The sequence below is a fragment of the Cyprinus carpio genome, chromosome A5, assembly GCF_018340385.1.
Source record: "Cyprinus carpio isolate SPL01 chromosome A5, ASM1834038v1, whole genome shotgun sequence".
Lineage (NCBI taxonomy): Eukaryota > Metazoa > Chordata > Actinopteri > Cypriniformes > Cyprinidae > Cyprinus > Cyprinus carpio.
In genome coordinates, this window is record NC_056576.1 from 6,687,253 (window position 1) to 6,707,925 (window position 20,673).

Below are 20,673 nucleotides of genomic sequence, written 5' to 3' on the forward strand. Positions count from 1 at the left end.
TAAAAAATTAGATATAAAATGGATTTTTACCATTATATGCTGGTTGTTTTCACACACCGCGCCACAATAACCGTGTTCAAATACCTTATAAAAAGTGATTTTAACATGTGCTGGTCCCCTTCAAAAAACACAAATGACTTCATACTGCTTTTATTAACTGCTTGTCCCTCCTTCTCCGTGAAGAGAAAAGCATATTCAGTCATATAAAGAAAACATGGACTACTGGATCACCTGTCTAATATCCAGCTAATTTTTTCTGACTTAGAAGTACACTATTTTCAATGGAAGCATGTTTCTGACTTTTTTTTTTGCAAATCTGAGTGTCAAATCTGAGATTGTAAAGTCAAACCATTGCAAGGATAAACACAGATATAAACTTGCCATTTTGATTATTATTATTATTTCTTTTTTTAATTTCTTCTAGTCTAGAGGTGGGGAATCTTTTGTAACCATCAAGATTAGATTTATATTGATTCTTGCGGTCACAACTAGATTAAAAATTGATTAACGCATTTTGAATCTAAATGTTGGCGCGTTATGCATAGATTTTATTCCTAGTTTACAATTTTTTTTTTTTTTTTCCTATAAGACAGTTTAATAGGTCTTGAAGAAAACAAATCACACTGAATTAAATGTAAACCTTGAAAAATATATATTTTTTATTTTTATTTTAGTCAACCCAGTATTATAAAACAAATGACATGTAAGCTGACAGTAGTCAGGATCAGCAGTCGTCTGTAATAAAGCAAGGCAGCCCTGAGACAAATAGAAAAACCATATAGTACATAAAAATGAACCATGATTTTATTGTTGTAAAAGTGTAGTAACCATGGTCTTTTGGCGTACTGATTACCATTTGTATAACCACAGTTTTACTACAAATACCATGGATAAACTATGGTATAACTATGGTTAATTTGTGGTTACCATGGTTTTTTTGGTTTTATTTGTGGTAAAACCATGGTTAATTTTTGTAAGGGTCAACATTCCGTGACAAAAATAAAAACATTTGCAAACATAAAACTGGTAAATAAAATAAACAATAGGACAAAATCATTAAATTAATAAGTTTTTCAGGGACATTTGCCTAAGGTTAATATGTCTTAAATACTACAGAAACTGAATAATCAAATATAAAAATAAACTACACTATAGTCTGTACTGTATGAACTACATATAAATTGATTCATAATAGAAATGCAAAAGTGATTCAGGTTGTTTTTGTTGTTGTTGTTGTTTTGGATTAACATTAGTGTGATAGACGGCAACAGTTTATTAGTCAGCTGTCACTTTAAGAACAAATCCACTGTTAGAGCGAATCCGTTAGAGCGAAAAAAAGATCTTAAGTCCTTTTTTGCGGCTTACTGTGAATTACTCTTAACGTAAGTTAATAACTAGTACAGTAGTGAAGCTAAAGAAACTGAACACTTTAGAATATCAATTTCGAAGTTATAATTATGATACATATGTCAATTTTTTCCCGCGACCCTTAATCGAGCCTCAAACCGGCTGGATAAGAATCACCAGAATAAAAGAGAAAATTAGACAACAATCGCGAACTCTTTTCCCTACCAAATTTTTTCATACTGAAGAGATATTTGAGGCTTTATCTGCCACTCGCCTTGTATAAAAAATGTCTGGACATTTTACAACTCTATCCTTTTTCGCTCTTCCTCCTCTGGTGGTGGGCCACCCAAGATCGCCGCACAGCTTGCCTTATGATGGCTGCATGATCTCCTCCAGCTCCTCCTTCTTGGCCTGGAAGTCCTCGGAGATCTGAATCCTGGTGAGACCCCAGCCACTCTATCTTCTCCTCAATGGCCTTCTTGATGGCCTCCTTATCAGCCAGGATGACAGCTTGCCACCCAGCTTCTTTTTGTCCCCCAATCTGGTTCTTCAGGGGAGTAAGCATAGCTCTCCAGCTCGCTGCGGGCGCCGATGATCTTGTTCTTGTTGGCCATGCCCTTGTTCTCTGCAGTTACACGCAACCATGCGTTTGATGTCCTCGGGCGACAGCCGGTTCTGGTCATTGATGATGGTGATCTTGTTCTTGTTGGACATGCCCTTGTTCTCTGCAGTTACACGCAGGATGCTGCTGGACATCGATCTCGGCGGTGACCTTAATTTGGGGGTAACCACAAGGCTGTTTAGGGATGCCGTTCAGGTCACAGTGCCCCGGAGGTTGTTATCCCTCAGTCAGGGGAACACTCACCTGGAAAGATTGAGGGAAAGAGTGAGAACAGATTCTACTCCGAAGATTAAAGGCACAATATGCAAGTTTTCGCTACAGAGGTTCCATTTTCAAAACAATAAGAAAGGCGAAGGTTGACGACACTATAAAGAAGAGTGAAATAATGGTAGATGGTAGAGTTGCGACACTCCCATAGGCTTCCATAAGAACTGAGGAATATGTGCACTTTTAAGTAAACTGTGCCACGGACACCAATATTTTCCACTTTAAAGGCAATTCAGTTTTTCTAAAGGGCAAAATTGGACAATAAGGTTTTTTTTAAAGACTTTAAAGTTAATGTTTCTCATTATAATAGAAAAAATTATACATAATCTTAATAACAAAGAAACTCCTAAACGACCAAAACCGATTAAATTCCTTTTTAAGTTTTTAGTCTTTTGAAATTTACTCTCTTTGTAGGGTTGAAAGGGTTTTCAATAAAACTGCTCATTCAAGGAATCAAAAAAGTTTTGCTAATGTTCAAAAATAAACTGGGAGGGAGAATAACCCTTTTCTCAAAATCAAAAAATCATGACTGGCAAAACACTTGGCAACTGCAAATCATGTGGGTATTCTTTAAAAACCCCTTTTTGGGCATTTTAGTGGTTAAACCAAACTTTACTTTGAAAATTTTTCTGGCCCCAAAAATTTTTAAATTTTTCCCCCTTTTTGCATTTAAAATTTAAAAACTTTTCTATTTTCCCCCAAAATACTACTAGCATAAAGAAAATATCCCGTCCCCCGTGATTCCCGAAGCGCTTTTAAAGCGAAAAGGGGGCGGAGCGGGCCTCGCCATTTTTGCAAGTCACCTACTCACCCCCGGAATTCAAAAGGGGCAAAAAGGGGGGGAGCGGTTGCTGAAACCCCCCGCCCTGGCTCACGGCATTTCAAGCGGCATCCCCGTCACTAAAGGGGCCACCCCCTTAATCATGCAAACTTTAAGGTTTAATAAATTTAAAACGGAAGAGTTAAAAAAAAAAATACCCCCCCTCACATTTGTATGAGGGCAAAATTGGCTTTAAAACAATATGTTTGTGTCAAAGGCGGCCTTTTAAAAGAAAAAAAAAAAAATCCAATTTGGGTTTTCACTCGGCGAATCGATCTTTAAATTGCGTTTCTGTTTTCCCTGCTTATTTTTTCAAAACCGGGTTTTGCCTGAAAAAATAAGGGTTAAAAAGTTATTTTTAAAACTTTTTTCCCTCTGCCTATAATAATAAAAATAATACCCTAAAAAAAGTACAGCTTTTTCTAGAGATCGGGGCCCCTATTCAAAAAACATTTAAGGGTAAAGGGTACCCCCAACTTCCCAAATTTGGGAAAAATTAAAAAAAGGGGGCATTCGTCCTAAATTTGGATTTTTTTGGGAAATTTTTAGGTTTTTTTTGCTCTACGCTAAAATTTAGCCCCTAATCTGTGAAACTTTAGGGGTCGTGAAAGGGGGCCTGGGTCATAAACCAAATCTAAATCCCAAAATGGTGTTGCCAGCAATTCCTGGAATATAAATATTTTAAAATTTTTTTTCTAATTTTTTTGGGGGTTTTTCCCAATCCAAATTTTTTGTTTTAAACCCTTAATATATACCCTTTTCTACGCCTTTTATTTTTCTTTTATTTTTGCAGTCTTCTATCGCCATGATTTTTTGCAAATAAAAGGCTGTTATATGCAATTAAAATTTTTATTGCAAAAAAAAAATAAGTTCCACATGAAGGGGCAAAATAATCGTCCATGACGGCTGTCTATGGGGTTATATAGTCTTTTGGCAGGAAAAACCCAATTGTCGGGAAGCCTGGGGGGGCCAGAGAATAAATTTAAACAAAATGTTTATTTTTTCAAAAATAAGTGCACGGTGAGTAGAAGGTGTTCAGGTGGGGACTGTGCAATCACTCAGTGAGGGGGGAAATGCGGTGAGTACGCCCATAACGAGAGGTTAATCCCAACCAATCACGGTTTACAAAGCTTGCCCCTTTTTTTTTTACAAAGGGGGAAAATGTCCACGGTTGACGGGAAACAGGAATCCCGGAGGTCGTGGGAAATCAGGTAACGGGGTGGTGGGAAATTTTGGAGACAGCAGAACCCTGACACAGAGGTTATTTTCAAAAAAGTAACTTTTGTCGTGGAATTCTGGGATGCAAGGCAAGCTGGGAACAAAACAGAGGTTGTCCCCGTTGGGGGCTTGACGGTGAACTGGGGGGTGAGTTGGTGTTTTTATGTGCCTTGATGAGACAGGTGAGGGGGTTAAAACCAGGGAGGGAACTTTTTGGGGGGTGGCTGGGCCGGGGTTTCCGGGGCCCGAACATAGCTCACCAAATTTATCGCCTCAAAATGGCTTATCACTGAGATTTAGTAGACAACTTTTCATGGCAGCTCAAACTAATGTTTCCCAAAAAAAAAGTGTGCTGTTTGTGCAGAGGTGGGAAGCTAAAATGTGCCCACTTAGGTACTGAACAGATGGGGGCGCCAAGTGTCATTTGCTTTTTAAAAACTTCATGTTTGGTCATACAAAAGGTAAGAGACCCTCTCTCCACCCTCAGTACCATGACTTAGTTTCCCTTGAGCAAGGCCTGAACCCCCAACTTCCCCGGGGGCCCCCAGCTAAAAATGGTGCCCACTGTCCGGGTGGTGTTCAAGTGGGTGTGTGTTTAGCTCTGTGTGTCACTTCGGATGGGTTAAATGCCAGCACAAATTCGGATGGGCCCATACTTTGGGTGAATTCAGTCACTTTCATTTTTTGAATCTTTTGTACTGTAAAGGGCTATGTTTTTTCTGTGCACCGAAAGCAACAAAATGTTTCCTTTTGTAAAAAAAAGCAACATTGCCTTTCTTGTTCCACTTTACATCGTGGTGAAAGGGGAGTTTTAAAGCAGGGGACTTTTTTTATATTGCTGCTCAGCAGCACAATAGTAAAATTGGTCAATACAGAGAAGATTTGCATGGCCCCTCGAAAGATGACACTCAATCCGTGAACCTCCATCTTTTGGGGGGGCTGTGGCCCAAGGTTAAAATTGACTAGTTACCCGAAGGTCGCCGGTTTGGTCCGGTGCTGGAGGTTTTGGGGGGAGGAGTAATTTAACAGGTTCTCTTCCCCCCCTCAATACCCATGGTGAGGTCCTTTGGCATCTATGCCTTGTGCGACAGCCGTAATGGTTTATTAAATGACAACAGCATTTTGTCCACATGTGCTCCAATATTCACACGTGCAAATTGTTTTTTGGAAAATTTTTTCACAAATCTTCAAACTGTACCTTTTTAAAATGACTGAAAATTTTAAAAAGGGTTAAAATTTGCAAAAAAAATGAAAAATTTGGGGGAAAAAAAATCATGATTCTTTTAAATATAAGGAAAATTAAAGTTATATTAAAAAGGTTATTTCGTTTATTTTAAAAAAATAAAATAAAAAAATAAAAATTAAATAAAAGGGTAAATTCAAATTTTTTATGCAAATAATAAATAAAAATAAACAATATAATAAAAATATTAAAATATAAATTTTCACAGAATAAAAAATGATAAAAAAGGGAAAAGTAAAGCATGCAAGTCTGTAATTTAACACTATTGTGATGGGGCCCGGGTGGATGCCCCGGTTGTCCACTAGAGGACCTCCATCCCAGACCCCATCCCCAAAACCCCTCCAAAGCATTCCCCAAACCTTTGCAGCCCCCTTTTTTTAATATACCATTCACCCGGTGTCTCTTTTTCCTCATTTCTTTTCTTCCCTTTTCCAAAAAACCCCCCTTCAGCCTTGGCCCCTTGGATGAAATGTTGAAAAAGTTTCAAAATGGTCCAGACATGGCACCATGTGATTTATCTCCCCGTTGTTTTATGTTTTTTGTTAGTTTTTCCTGTTTTTGTTTTTTTAACCCTGATCATTTCAACAGGGGAAACCCTGAACATTCGGGAGAACCACACAAATCTCCTACCAGCTTTTGATTATTCAGACGTTTTGCTGAACATAGTAGTTGGCGGAACAGCAGCGCTGAACGCTTCAGGACGCACAGACGGGGGAAGCAAGTCAGCACACTTATGAAGCTCAGGCAGCACGGATTTCGAACGCTGTTGCCTAGCATCCATCTGGCGAATCTCTGCTCTTTACCCAACAAAACGGATGAACTTCTGCTCTCCTGGACAAATAAGGATTTCTCACACTCTGCTGCTCTGTGTTTCACAGAAACCTGGCTGAATGACAATGAACAGCACATTAAATCTGCCAAGTTTCCAGCTGTTCAGAGTGGCAGGCCATGCTTTTATATCAATGAACGGTGGTCTACAGATGTAACAGTGTTAAACAAGATGTGCTGTTCCCATCTAGAAATGCTCTTCGTTAACTGTAAACCATTCTACTCGCAGCGTTCATTCTCATGAGTGTTTAACATTCCTCCGCAAGTGCATGTGAGCCTGGCTTTGCCAAAAGTCCAACAATAATAAAGGATGCATACCACCCTGTCCCACGGGGCAGCTTTAGGACTCCCTGATCACTGCCTGGTTCATCTTATACCAACCTAAAGGCAAAAACTTAAATCTGTTAAACCTGTAGTAAAGACTGTAAAGAGATGGACCAACGAAACAGAGTGGGTTTTACAAGCCTGTTTCGATTCCACTGATTGGAGTGTTTTTGAAGCTGCTACCAACGATCTGGACAAACTTACAGAGACTGTAACTGTGGGTTATGTGAGTTACTATATAGACTCCTATATTAGTTTCTGTGAGTATAAGCTTCCTACCGGGATTTTTTAACTTTTAAAATGATAACCATGGTTTTACAGAAAAATTTAACATCTTCGTCAGGAAAAAGAGGATCCTACAGAAATTGGGGACATTTTTTGTAAACGGGCCAGGAAACACGAATAAAGATTAAGGGGCTAAAAAGGCCCTACGCTAAAAAGGGGAAGATCATTTCACTCCAATGACTCAACTTCAGTGGGGAAAGGGCTTTAAACCATCCCCATTACAAGACCCCAATCCCTCTGCATGAGGTGAATAAAAAAACTTGCTGAAGACCTAATGAGTTTTATTGTAGTTTAAAAAACCCCCACCCCCACACCCATCAGACCATTTTCTCACAAAACCTTAACACCTTTTTAACCCCCTCCCCCCACTCCCACTTCAACGTGAAGGGAGGGGCACCGCTTCAGAAAGAAAAAGAGAAAAAAGGCAACCGGGCCCGAGATTTACACCAAACCTTCTAAAAACCCTGTGCTGCCCAAACGGCCCCCTTTTTTTCCCAAAATCTTCAGTAGATTCGGGATTTTGTGTGAAGCCCCTTCCTTTTCTTCAAAATGCTTCACCATATCCCTTTTCCCAAAGTTACTCAAGATTACAGACAAAGGTTGAGCACTATTTTTTTGGTGCTTTTCACAACCTGGAGCTGAACTCTAAAAACGGGGAGATGTGTGGATTTAGGGAAACCCCCCTGCATCCCCCCATCCCTATAGAAAACTGGGGGTTTTGCAGTGGAGAAATTCAAGTTCCTGTGATCCACACCCCAGGCCTGAAGGGGGACACTCCTCGACTCCAGTAAAAAAAGGGCCCCCAAACAAAGGTTGATTTCCTTTCCCAGCTGAGGAATTTTTTACTTCCGCGGAGCTGCTGAAACATTTTTACTCACCCGTCACGAGTCTGGCCTGGTTTTCAAAAACTTCGGGTTTGGTTCGCTAAAAAACAAATCGAAGACACGGGAAAACGGTTCGGACTGCTTAAAGGTTTATTGGTCAGATAATTTTTGGGGTTACACCAGAGAAGGAAAGCCACAAAAAATCACTCTGGATCCCTCCCCCAAGTTACCCCTTTTTAAACTTTGCCTCTGCCGGCGCTACGACCCCCAAATACCAGGACACCCAACACAAAAACAGTTTCTTCCCCCAGGAAAAATTTCTCCCTTTAACAGTTAAATGTTCCCCACTTTAGCAAAAAAAATGTGCAATAACCTTAATTTATTATTTCCCACCCCTTCTAGCACCCTCTCTCTCTTTCTTTCCCCTTTAAATTTAAAACATTATTTTAAAATTTTTTTTATTAATTTTTTATAGTGTTTTTTAATTTCCCCTTTAATTCTTGCTCTGTGTTGTTGGGGCTCATGTTCTGGGCTTGCCCTAAAAAAAATTCCTTATATCAAAAGCCATTTAAAAAAACCCTTTTTCTGATTCTGTTCCTGATTGAGGCGTGGCATCGAAGGAAAAAAGTCCACAAGCCCCAGTCTTAAAAACCCCAAAAGCATGCCCTAACACATATTAATCCAACTATTTGTCCCATGGACGGTATTAAAGGTTTGGACCCTTTCATCATCATTTTTGGAAAATATCGTAAAGTTTTTGTAGAGATCTTGCAAGAGGTCACAAAACCTTCCAGTATTTTAAAAATTTAAATATTAATATTACATATTTTTTGGTAGTAAAAAAAAGGTTCCACTTTTATTGGTGCAAATGAGTGTGGTGAAAAATTATTTTGTACCCTTTTTAAGCTTTTTTATTTAATAGAAGCCCAAAAAATTAAACTGTCATTGTTATGATGCTATGAAAGACTTTGAAACTGTTTTTAAAATGAAAAAGTATTGAAAATAAAAACAAGCTCATAAACACTTGCATTTTTAAACATATAAAGTTCCCACAGGAATAAAAAGTTTTCACACACTTGTGGCTTCATGCCATTGAAAAACTTGGACCAAAATACGGGAATACGTCATAAATAGTCAAGTGGTCAAATTCAAAAAACTGCAAATGCAGTTTTTGGACAAAGGGTACCTGTGTTGCCTGCAATTCCCCCTTTTGTCCGGTGCTACTGGTCTTGTCTTTTTTTTTTTTTTTTTGGTGGGGGGGGGGGTTCTTTGTGTTTTGTTGTTGTTGCCTGTGCTCTGGGTATTTTTGTTTTTGGGCTGCCCCGTCTGTCTTTGGACCTTTTGCCTGTTTTTGGGCATGTTTGGGGTTACCCTTAAAAAGCTTGTTTTGGTTTTCAACCCCCTTGTGCATTATAACAACCCCCATGCCCGCTAAGATTTGAGGGAAATAAGGTTTTAAAAATTTAACAAAAAAAAAGTTTTAAATTTATCTTGATAAAAAATAAAAAAATAATAAATCTAAAACTATAAAATTTAAAGGACCCGTAAAGCAATTTAAATGTTGTGGGTTTTTCCCACCACAGAAAAAAATTTTTTATTAAACCAAACCCCAAAATCCCTAAAGTAATAGTTACAAAAAATTTAAAAAAAAGGGTGTATCTCTGCTCTCAAAAACTGGGGGGTGTCCTGTCGCGCTGAACCATGCCCCCACAGGAAAGTCGGATTACATGAATCCCTTTTCTCGATAAAGGTTTATAAAAAATATCCAGTGAAAATGATCACAGGTTTGCTGGTGACTTCAGCCTCCTCAAGGGGCTCTTTAAACCACAAAAATCCCCCTTTTTTTGATTAATATTATTTGGGAAATTTAAAAAAGGACACGGCTGTTTTTTAAGTTTTTATAACTTATATTATCTATAATTTTAACCTGGGAATATCATTTCCATGAGAAGTCCTGCTAGTACAAACTTGGGTTAGTAACTAAATGTCTGACGTAATTTCGATTAGCAGGTGAACTGAGCAAATTGCTTAGGGAAGTGTTAGGGAGGGGCCCCTGTCGGTGGCTCCCTGTGTCATCAACGTTATTTAGTGTTTGGAGGGGCCTGTCGGTGGGTCCAGTGCGTCATCAACAGTTTTAGTGTTAGGGGAGGGGTTGCCGGGGGGTCCAGTGCGTTTCACGTTTTTTTATAGTGGTTTGGGGGGGCCGTGACGGTCTCCAGGCGTTTACAACATTATTATGTTTTTGGGGGGGGGCCCTGATGGGGGGCTCCAGGCGTCACAAAATTTTTTTAGTGTTGGGAGGGCCTGTGGTGGGTCCATGCGTTATCAAAATTTTTAGTGTTAGGGAGGGGGCCTGATCGGTGGCTCCAGGGGTTATAACAGTTTTATAGTGTTATGGGAGGGGCCGTGATGATGGTCCAGGTGTTACAAAAGTTTTAATAGGTAGGGGGGGGCCTTGGGTGGTCCCGTGGTTTCAAAGTTTTTATGGTTAGGGAGGGGCGGATCAGTGCTCCAGGGTATCAACAGTTATTGGAAGGGGAGGGGCCTTTCTGGTTTGGCTCCAGTGTGTATCAACAGTTATTATAAAGTATGGGAGGGGGTGACGGTGGCTCCTGGCATCAACAGTTAAATGGGGTATGGGGGGGCCCTACGGTGGTCCAGGCGTTACAACAGTTTTATATGTTAGGTGAGGGGGGCCTTTCCGGTGGGCCCCGGGTCTCAAAGTTTTATGTGTTTGGGGGGGGCCCTTTCTCGGGGCTCCCGTGTGCACAACAGTTATATGTGTTTGGGAGGGGGCCTTGCTCGGTGGTCCAGTGCGTTTTAACAATTATAGTGTTTGGGAGGGGCCGTGATCGGGGGCTCCAAGCGTCCAAAAAAGTTAAAAGTGTTTGGTGAGGGGACTTGCTCGGGGTCCCGTGCGTTATCAAAAAGTTATTTTAGTTGGGAGGGGGCGGGGCCGAGAGTGGGAAAAGGGTCGAGGCCGGTGGAGTGATTTGGGGAAAAGAGGCACCGCTCCCTCCCCGGTCTCGAGTCCCCGGAGGGGGAGGGGGATACAAAGAGGAGCGACGAATGAAAGGGGAGAGAGGACCAGGCCCGGGTTTTTTTTTGTGTTTGTTTTGTTTGGCACGGCGCGCCGTGAGGGGGTTCGCGCGTTTGATTTATTTTTCATTAAAATTTTATGAGGGTCCCCCGGGTTTCCCCCCTCCTTTTCCATGATTATGGGGTTTTTTGTTTCATGGTGCTGAAACCGGGGGGAAGGAGGGACGCGCTGCCAAGATCCCCGCCGCTGGGGGAATCCCCGGTGCACGAGAGGGGAACAGTCTGGGCCATGGACGCGAGGCGGTGGGGGGGTGGAGGGGTTGGGGGTGGACGAACTCGCTGCCGGCCGCCCGCGATGTGGAGGGGCGGCTGCCGTCCGTGAGGGAGCGAGAGGAGTCGGCGCCGTTCGCCAGGGGGCCGGAGCCTGCTGCCATCCCAAGGTATGAGGAGGAGCAGGGAACGGGGGACATCCTCCGGCTGCCCAAAATTAGAGGAGCCGTCGCCGTCCACCGGGCGACAGAGGAGTGTCGTGCCGTCCGCCGAGGGCCGTCCAGTGCCACCGCCAGGCACCATGGAAGAGTTCACCCAGCTGGTGGAGGGCCGAGCGGCACATGTCTGGGAACCGGATTTTTAAAAACAAAAATTCCTCTCTCCCCTCTCTCGTCTCTGTCGCTCTCCCATCTCATCCTTTTCTCTCGCCTCGTCTGTCTGTCACTACCCCCAGGTACCCGCAGCCACCGTGAGCGGTCCCCCAGAGGGAAGCGGGGGGGGGAAGTAGAGCGCAGTCTCGTGGGTACCCCTGCCTGCGAGGGGCGATGGGGGGTATGTGACGAGTGGGGCGGGACGAAGAGCCGTGGGAACAGCGCGAGGCCGGTGGAGTGATTGGGAAATGAGCGACACCTGCTCCACTCACCGGTCTCGAGTCCCACGGAAGAGATTGGCAGGATACAAAAGAGGAGCGACGACAGTGAAGGACGAGAAAGGACCAGGTCTGGTTTTATTTTGTGGTTTGGTTTTTGTTTGTGCGCGGCAGTCGCCCGTGAGGGGCTGTCGCGCTGTTTTATGTTTATTGGTTATTAAAGTTTGATTTGAGTGTTGCCGGTTCCCGCCTCCTTCTACCCGTGAATAGAAGTTTGTTTTATCGTTACAATAGTGTTATGGGAGGGGCCATGATCGGTGGCTCCAGTGCGTCATCAACAGTTATTATAGTGTTAGGTGAAGGGCCTTGCTCGGTGGCTCCAGTGCGTCATCAACAGTTATTATAGTGTTAGGGGAGGGGCCGTGATCGGTGGTTCCAGTGCGTTATCAAACAGTTATATAGTGTTAGGGGAGGGGCGTGATCGGTGGCTCCAGTGCATCATCAACAGTTATTATAGTGTTAGGGGAGGGGCCGTGCTCGGTGGCTCCAGTGCGTCATCAACAGTTATTATAGTGTTAGGGGAGGGGCCGTGATCGGTGGTTCCAGTGCGTCATCAACAGTTATTATAGTGTTAGGGGAGGGGCCATGATCGGTGGCTCAGTGCGTTATCAACAGTTATTATAGTGTTAGGGGAGGGGCCATGATCGGTGGCTCCAGTGCGGCATCGAGCCACCGTTTTAGCCCCGCCAGAAAAATCTGAACAAAGAATTGGTGAAAAACTGTTTAATGGTCTAACTTCACTATTTAGTTCTAAAGAATTCACAGTCTTTGTAAAGTGTTTCAGCAATACATTTTTAACCTTTATAAAGAGTTAGAAATAATTCTCAGAATTGACTTTACAGGGACTTAAAGACCTTTTCATATGAATCAACTAAATAAAAAGAATGTTTGTGATTTAACACACCAGCAACATTGGCAATTTTAAGCGAGAAATGGCTTAATGGAGCAAAATATGGGGGATTTTTTTTTTTATTCTTTTTGTTTTTAGTTTTATTTTCAAAATCTAAAACAAAACCATTTTCATATAAACTAACTAATAAAAATAGGGTCATAAATGTAATCCAACAAGATGAAGTAAATGGGGCCAGTTTTGAAAAAAAAAAAAAAGTGTCACTTACCTTCATAAACTTTGATGGTCACAGTTGGCTGGTTGTCAGAAGCAGTGGAGAAGATCTGGGATTTCTTGGTGGGCACAACGGTGTTCCTGGGAATGAGTTTGGTCATCACTGCACCGACTGTCTCAATGCCCAGGGTTAAAGGGCAAACGTTCCAGAAGCACCAGATCACCTGTTCAACACATTTCAGCCAGTATCATCTCACAAGCGACGTGTGTATTAGACAGCCAGCCTAGATGGGGCCATCATTAAAGGTTTGTAGACAGACTCACCGATGTTCTCTTCTCCTGACGGGGCTCCAGCCTGGACGGCAGCTCCGTAAGCCATGGCCTCATCCGGGTTGATTCCTCTGGACGGCTCCTTGCCGTTGAAGAACTCCTTCACCAGCTGCTTGATCTTGGGAATACGAGTGGAGCCGCCAACCAGGACAATCTCGTCAATGTCAGTCTTCTTCAGGTCAGAGTCTTCCAGAACCTTCTGCACTAGTTTCATTGTGGAGCGGAACAAGTCCTGTGAGGACAAGAGCACAAAAAGCAGTGGTTATTTTCCATACAGTACAGGCACAAAACATAGTTCTTTTTATATATCTTTTTTCAATAAACTACAATGCACACTATTTTCAATATTTTTGAATTAGTTTTTATTTTTAGATTTTCAGTTTTCATTTTTAATTCCAAAGTTTATTATTATTAATCTGCTGTGAGTCTTTTCTCTTTTTGTCATTTAAAAAGAAAAAGGACAGGTGGTAGGACTGGGCGATATAGCATAAAAACAATTATCACAATATAATGTTTCATGTTGTTTTTTGTATCGATAATTTTTGAATTTCAAAAAATAATTTTCTTAAACAGAGCAGTAGGATTTTTTTTTTAATTTAACAATTATATTTTAATTGACCTTAATTTATTAAGACAAACAGCATCTTATTTTAATACAAAGCAAATAACAAAAAAAAAAGATTTAAACTAATATCTCCTTTCTTGTAACACTATAGATTAAATAAGTGTAAAAACATTTGGCCCATATCTCCTGAGGCCACCCAGGAGGGGGGAGCGCAATGAAACAAAAAAAATGCACCTCAGTAAAATTGTTTATTCAATGCAATTAAATAATGACTATCTATAAAAAAGAAAGGAGTGCATACTTGCATGTGGTTTAAACTAAGTATTTATAAATCAAATATAATTTTGTAAATTGCATAAACAATAATGAACAAACAGCATCATGTATTTATGCATACCTTAAAGGGGTCATCGGATGCCCATTTTGCATAAATTGATATGACTCCTTAGGGTCTTAATGAAAGTCTGTAAATAAAGTTTGGTTACATTTCTCAATGGTAGCAAAAAAAACACACTTTTTTACCCTGTCAAAAAACAGCTCTTTTTCAGAGCAAGCTATTTTGTGTAGCATTTTCTCTTTTTAAATGTTAATGTGTTTCTAATGGACTTGCCCCTCTCTTCCTGAAAGCTGTCAAGAGACTTTAGCCACAGCCTATTGTAGAAACTTGCTAATTAGCAGATTATTAGAAAGACTATTTGCAAAGATTCATGAAAAAAAAACGTATATTCATTTCTTCTGTAGGTGAAGCTGGATCATGAATAATTGGCGCGAACACAGACGCATTTAGGTAGATCAGGGGTGCATTCCCTTCAAAAACAAACATAATCCACTGCGTTTTCAGCAGCACAGATGTCGGAGTAAATGATGACTGCTATGTTCATTATAACATCCAACAACAGAACAGGATTCATTCTTGTCTACATCTGCTCCGGCGGTGAAAAAATGGTGGACTGATGACAGTCACTCAGGGTGGGTCTAAGGTAAGACACCAGTCTGAAACGCTACTGTCAATCAAACTATCATGGTAGGGGCCTGTTTTTGTGACATCACACAGACAGGCATCTGAGATTGGCTCGATTTGAGAAAGGGGTAATGATTTTAGTAGATTTAAAAACACTGGGTGGATTTTTATCATTATAGGGTTGTTGCGTACACACATGCTTACACACATTTCAGTTCAAACAACGTGTAAAAGTGCATGCATCCGATGACTTCTTTAAAACTAATAGCCAAAACGCCGATCACATGTAAAAACATATGAGACGCAGTGGTATGGAATAAAACTCAAGTTTTCTAAATGTTGAACCTTTTTTAACTTTACATGGCTTTCTATTCATCATCGTGGGAGATGCGAGTGTAGCAGTCATAGTTGTGCGTCTCAAAAATGTGCCGAATATGCATTCGTGTGAATGGCTTGGTTTCGGTTGTAACCTAAACAATATCTTTTCCGCATTGAGCTTCTATAGTTGTCTTTATATTTTGAATGAATAATGCTGCAGCGTGCTTTTGTGGGTACAACTGGATATAGACTAACAAAAACAGTAAAAATGTTTCAAAATACACATTCAACTAATATTCCTTTTATGATATCCACAGTCTCCTCATCTCAGGCAGGCACGACTCATTTCAGAATGTGTTTGTGTTCTGCTGGCTGTCTGCTTGTCACTAAAACACACACGCTCTTTAAATTGTCGATGATGGTGAAACTATCATGCGATATATCAAACATGTTTTCTATCGTTATCGATGATGGTTTACCATCGCTTAAATATCGATACCATTTTATCGCCCAGGCCTAACAGGTGGCCAGTAATGTGTCATATACTCGAAATTTGAGCTTCCAGATTTTCACCTGTCCAAGTGCAACACACCGCGTGGTAGTGAAAACAAAACACACACACACACAACACCTGAAACCCACACAGCGCAGTGGGGAGCCATTTTTGCTGTGGCGCTCAGGAATCAGTTGGGGGAATCGGTTGCCTTGCTCACGGGTCTCACCTCAGTTGAGGGTATTGGGGGTGGAAGAAAGTGCCGGTCATTCTCCGGTCATGAGACTCGAACCTACGCCTTCGGGTTACAGTCTGACTCAACCATTAGCGGCCAGGACTGGCCCCATTTTATTTCTTTATTAATATACTTTTTTTCTTTTCCAGTTTTAGTGATACTAAAATAAAAATTAACCAACTCTAGATCGGGCTGCCCAACCCTGCTCCTGGCGATCAACTGTCCTGCAAAGTTTAGCTCCAACCCTATTAACACACTGCCTTTAATTTTTAATGATCCTGAAACCTTCATTAGTTCCTTAAAACAGGTTTTTATAATATTTGAATTAGTTATTTTTAAAGTTTAAGCTAATTGGAGATATCATTTTAAGAGTTTTGTTTAGACTATTTCATTAATTTTTATTTCAATTGTAGTTCATTAATAAAAAATAAAAACAAATAAAATCTATATAATATATAGTATATATATATATATATTATATATATATATATATATATCCAATATATATATATATATATAATATATATAAACGTAAAAGAATGTTCCACAAAATTTAATTTTTCAGATTTTGGTTTCAAATAAATAGAAAATCTTTGATTAATCGACATTAAGAAATTGCAGGGTTTGTTAACATTATAATAAATTTTTATTTCTTAGTATTGTTTAAGGCTTTGTGGTTAACGAGGAGCTTCTCTTTACCACGTTTGAGCCCCCGCCAAACTTGGTGAGGGTCAAGTTGTACTCAGAGAAGTCTTCCCCTTTAAAAAAATATTCGATCTCGATGCCGGGCCTGATGCTGGGTGGACAGCGCTCTCTTGGCCTTCTCCACCTCACGACGCAGTTTCTGCATGGGCGACGGTTGTCCTTGGCACGTCCTTTCCAGTTTTTTATCCTTGTATAGCTTGAGGAAGTGCTCCATGACACGTTGCTCAAGTCTTCACCACGGAGGTGAGTGTCTCCATTGGTAGCCCACCACGGCGCACTCACCTCCTCAAAAAAAAAAAAGAAGACCGCCATTATCGATGGTCAGCAGGGAACCGTCACAGGTGCCGCCACCAAGATCAAACACCAAGGGATGTTCTTCACACACCTGACGGTGGGCTGTCTGCTAATCACTCTTGTCCAGACCGTGAGCCATGCGGCGGCAGTTCTGTGGAGCAGCCAAGATGTTCACTCACGGGTAATCCAGTAACAACACCCTAACATATATATTATAAATGATATGCTTAAATTATTTTATTGCACAGTAACAATACTTGCAATTAAAAACATTAACTGAACTAAAATATTTTTTTAGAAAATCCTAAACTTATTGTTATTTCCGTTAGTTGCCAAACGCAACATTTCTAATTTGAGTTGTCATTACATACAGACCAATCTCAAAAATATTCCTTTTCCTGTCAAAGATATAGAAAGTCAAAAGGTAGGTATCCTTCTCCACCTTTGTTCATTTTTTAGAGAGATCGGTATCTAGGTAAGGATTCCCAGTCAGGAAGTTAGACCGTCATCATAAGTACTGAGACTGCTCTCATCAGAATTACAATGTCCATTCTTTTATCAATCTGAAAGGCGGTTGTACCTCTGTAATTAGTTGGCCTAATGGATCTTTAGCAGCTGCTTTGACATTTTCGACCACAACATTATTTTGAGTAGACTAGAATATAATGTAGACATTTAGGGGCATTGCTTGACATGGTTTTGTTTCAATATTACTTAGCTATGACTGAAACAATTGTAGAAGTGATTGATGAGGATCACAAGTGACAGTACCAAAAGGCTCAGCACTAGCGACAGTTGCTTTTCCGTTTACAATTACACCTTAGGAGATATCTCAGGAAACATACTTTTAGCTTTCAATGTTATGCTGATAAAACCTCAGCTCTGCAGTTCTATATACCACTTCGCAAAAACTAACAAAATGCATAGTTGAATATAAAAAAAACCGGATGACGAGTCATTTCCTACCCGCTAAATTCTGAAAAAACAGAGGTGTTACAGGCCGGAAACGCCAAGCCGACGGTCCCATTTGTGGCAACGCCCAGGCTTTTCATCAATAAGAGTCTGTCGGGCTAGTTTGTTTTGGTGTGTTCTCACGTTTAGCTCTCATTGGGCTCACACTTGTGGCAGCTTGCCTGATTCAACATGTTGAATTGGCATCGGGGGCATCGGCAAGAGTGGGAACTCTGATTGGATGTTCAGTTTAGTGAACGAGTCAGTCCCCCAGATTTAAACCGAAAGTGATGAAAACGAGCATGTAAATGAAGGCAGCACAGACAGAAGGCTGTTCTAATATTGAAAGATTTTACCCAAGCACTAAAATATGCAAATATTTTTATAACAACATGAGCCGCTTAAAATGAAGAAAGTTATCAACATAACTGATATTCAAAATGGCAAACAAGTGCTGCTTTGTTTACGTTTTATTTATTTATTTATTTTGTTTTATTCTGTGTATATCTCATATCCTTTTTTCAGTTTCTCCTTTTGAATGACCAATATTTACTATTGATAGCTGCTGATATTGACAAATAATTCCTCTCACACGGGCACAGAACACACGTTAGTTTGCAGTTGGCTGTAGTCTGAGTGGTGTGTTCAAGCGCAGCTTTTTGCTCTAGATGCTGCCATTGTGAGGCAACAACACCGTTGGCTTTTGTCACCACTAGTTCTTTGAAGTCGGCTTGGTGTGTCCTGGCATTTAATTGTCTGACCAAAAACCTTGACATGTAATAACCTAGAACACTGTCTAACACTTTATGGCTGCTCTGCACTGTAAAAAATGATTGTGATTTTAACAGTAAAAGACTGTGCTGTAAAAATGTTACAGTAAAAACCAGTTAATTGGTTATCATTAAGTTTCCATACTACAGTATATACAGTGAATAACTGTAATTACATTTAATGTAATTTTACAGTAAAATACTGTTAAAATTACGGTTTTTGGAAGTAAAAAAGGAAAAAGTCACATGTACAATTTACAGTGAAAAAAAAAACTAAATGACACGCCAGAATTCCCTGTATGACACTTCATATTTTATGTTTTTTTTTTTCTGTTGAAATACCTGTTTCTTAGCTTTTTCTTATCAGTTGTGTACATATATATATTAGGTATATCCCTTCTCAGCTTGTGGAAGAGCTGTTTATTTTTTTTTTTATTATTTATTTATTTATTTATTACAGTGAATGAATGTCTGTTGTGTCCAATGTTTTGATTTTCATTATATAGTCAAAAACTATTTTCAGGCTTTTTTTCTCAAAACATTACATCAGTTAATGAAATACATTTTTATTGTGAATTTAAGTTAAGTCTTAAAGCCTAAAATGTTGCTACCATATATTTAAAGGTAAAAATTCTGGCAACCACCACTGCCTGTATTTTACCATAAATGTCACAGATTTTTTTTTTTTTTTTACAGTGTGTCAATTCTTTGCCATTAGTTAGGACCCTAGTTGTGCTTTTTAATAGCAAGCTTTCCTTCAGCGGCAGATCATTTTCCTATTTAGCGCCCCCAAACTGTGGAACAATCTACCTAGCATTGTTCATGAAGCAGACACACTCTGTCAGTTTAAATCTAGACTAAAGACCCATCTCTTTAAAGCCTGGCATACAGTCATGACCAAAAGTTTGGTAGTAACATAAATTTTTGTGTTTTGCAAAGTTTGCTGCTTAAGCTGTAATGGTGTTCATTCACATTGTTTTTGCTAAAAGCTATAGAGTGATCAGATGCATTTTAAATAATTGCTAAAAGCTTCAATAGCCAAAAAATTTACTTTTCACAAAAATAATTTCACTGTTTTTTGATCCTGACACAAAATGACCAGCTAACATTAACTGACTAATCAGATCAGCAGCACATGTGAAAGAATGAATGAATACTAGTCAGGTCAAATCACTCTCAATACTAATTAGATTGTAAGAGCAGACTGATTGCTGTAAAAGGAGGGAAGAAGTGCTTCCAATCATTGTGTTCTTGTTAGCGATGGTTACCTCCAAAGAAACACGTGCAGCCATCATAGCTTTGCATCAAAAGGGCCTCACATGCAAGGAAATTGCTACAAAGGATATTGCACCTGAAAGAGCTATTTACCGGATCATCAAAAACTTCAAGGAGAAAGGTTCGACTGCAGTGAAAAAGTCTTCAGGATGTCCCAGAGTGTCAAGGACAGACTAAAATTATGCAGGAAGTACAAGGATTGGAAAGCAGAAGATTTTCCCTGAAGAAGCCCCCTTCCAACTGTTTGGGACATCTGAAAAATCGTTTCTTCTGAGAAGTAAAGGTGAACGTTACCATGAGCCCTGTGTTGTACCAACAGTGAAGCATCCTGAGACCATTCATGTGTGGGGTTGCTTTTCAACCAAGGGAGTGGGCTCTCATAATTCTGCCCAAAACATCATCAAATGACTTTGCAATGTTCTTCATTAATAAAATTAAAGCCATCAGTGCACAATTTTCCACAAAACAATCTGTCAAGCACATCTTACCAGCAAACATACACTCGTTCACATTCTTCTCTTCATTCTCTGAGGCAGAAGTCTCCAAACTCATCCTTTCTAATCCGCTCATGATCTGCTTGATCCTATTCCATCTCATCTCCTTCAAGCCATTTATTTGCTTGCAGTTGTATCTGCACTCACTCACATCATTAACAAATACCTTCACACTGGTGTTTTCCCCCAGCATTTAGACAGGCTCATATAACCCCACTACTTAAGAAACACACCCTTAACCCATCTCCTTTAGAGAACTTCAGACCAGTTTCCCTTCTTCCTTTCACTGCAAAAACATTTGAACGAGTCTCTGCCTTTCTCACATAGAACAACCTCCTCAACAGCAACTGGTCTGGTTTCAGAAGTGAACATTCAAACGAGACTGTCTTGCTCTAAGTTGTTTGAAGCCCCAAGACTGGCAAGAGCAGATTCCAAATCTTCAATACTTATCTTGCTGGATCTGTCTGCTCCTTTTGACATGGT

The 20,673-nt window shown here is 40.2% G+C and overlaps 2 pseudogenes; one reads left to right on the top strand and one right to left on the bottom strand.

Annotated features, from left to right (window-relative positions):
* Nucleotides 1-1,646: 1,646 nt before the first annotated feature.
* Nucleotides 1,647-16,635, bottom strand: LOC122141860 (annotated as a pseudogene).
* Nucleotides 5,111-5,207, top strand: LOC122145202 (annotated as a pseudogene).
* Nucleotides 16,636-20,673: the final 4,038 nt, after the last annotated feature.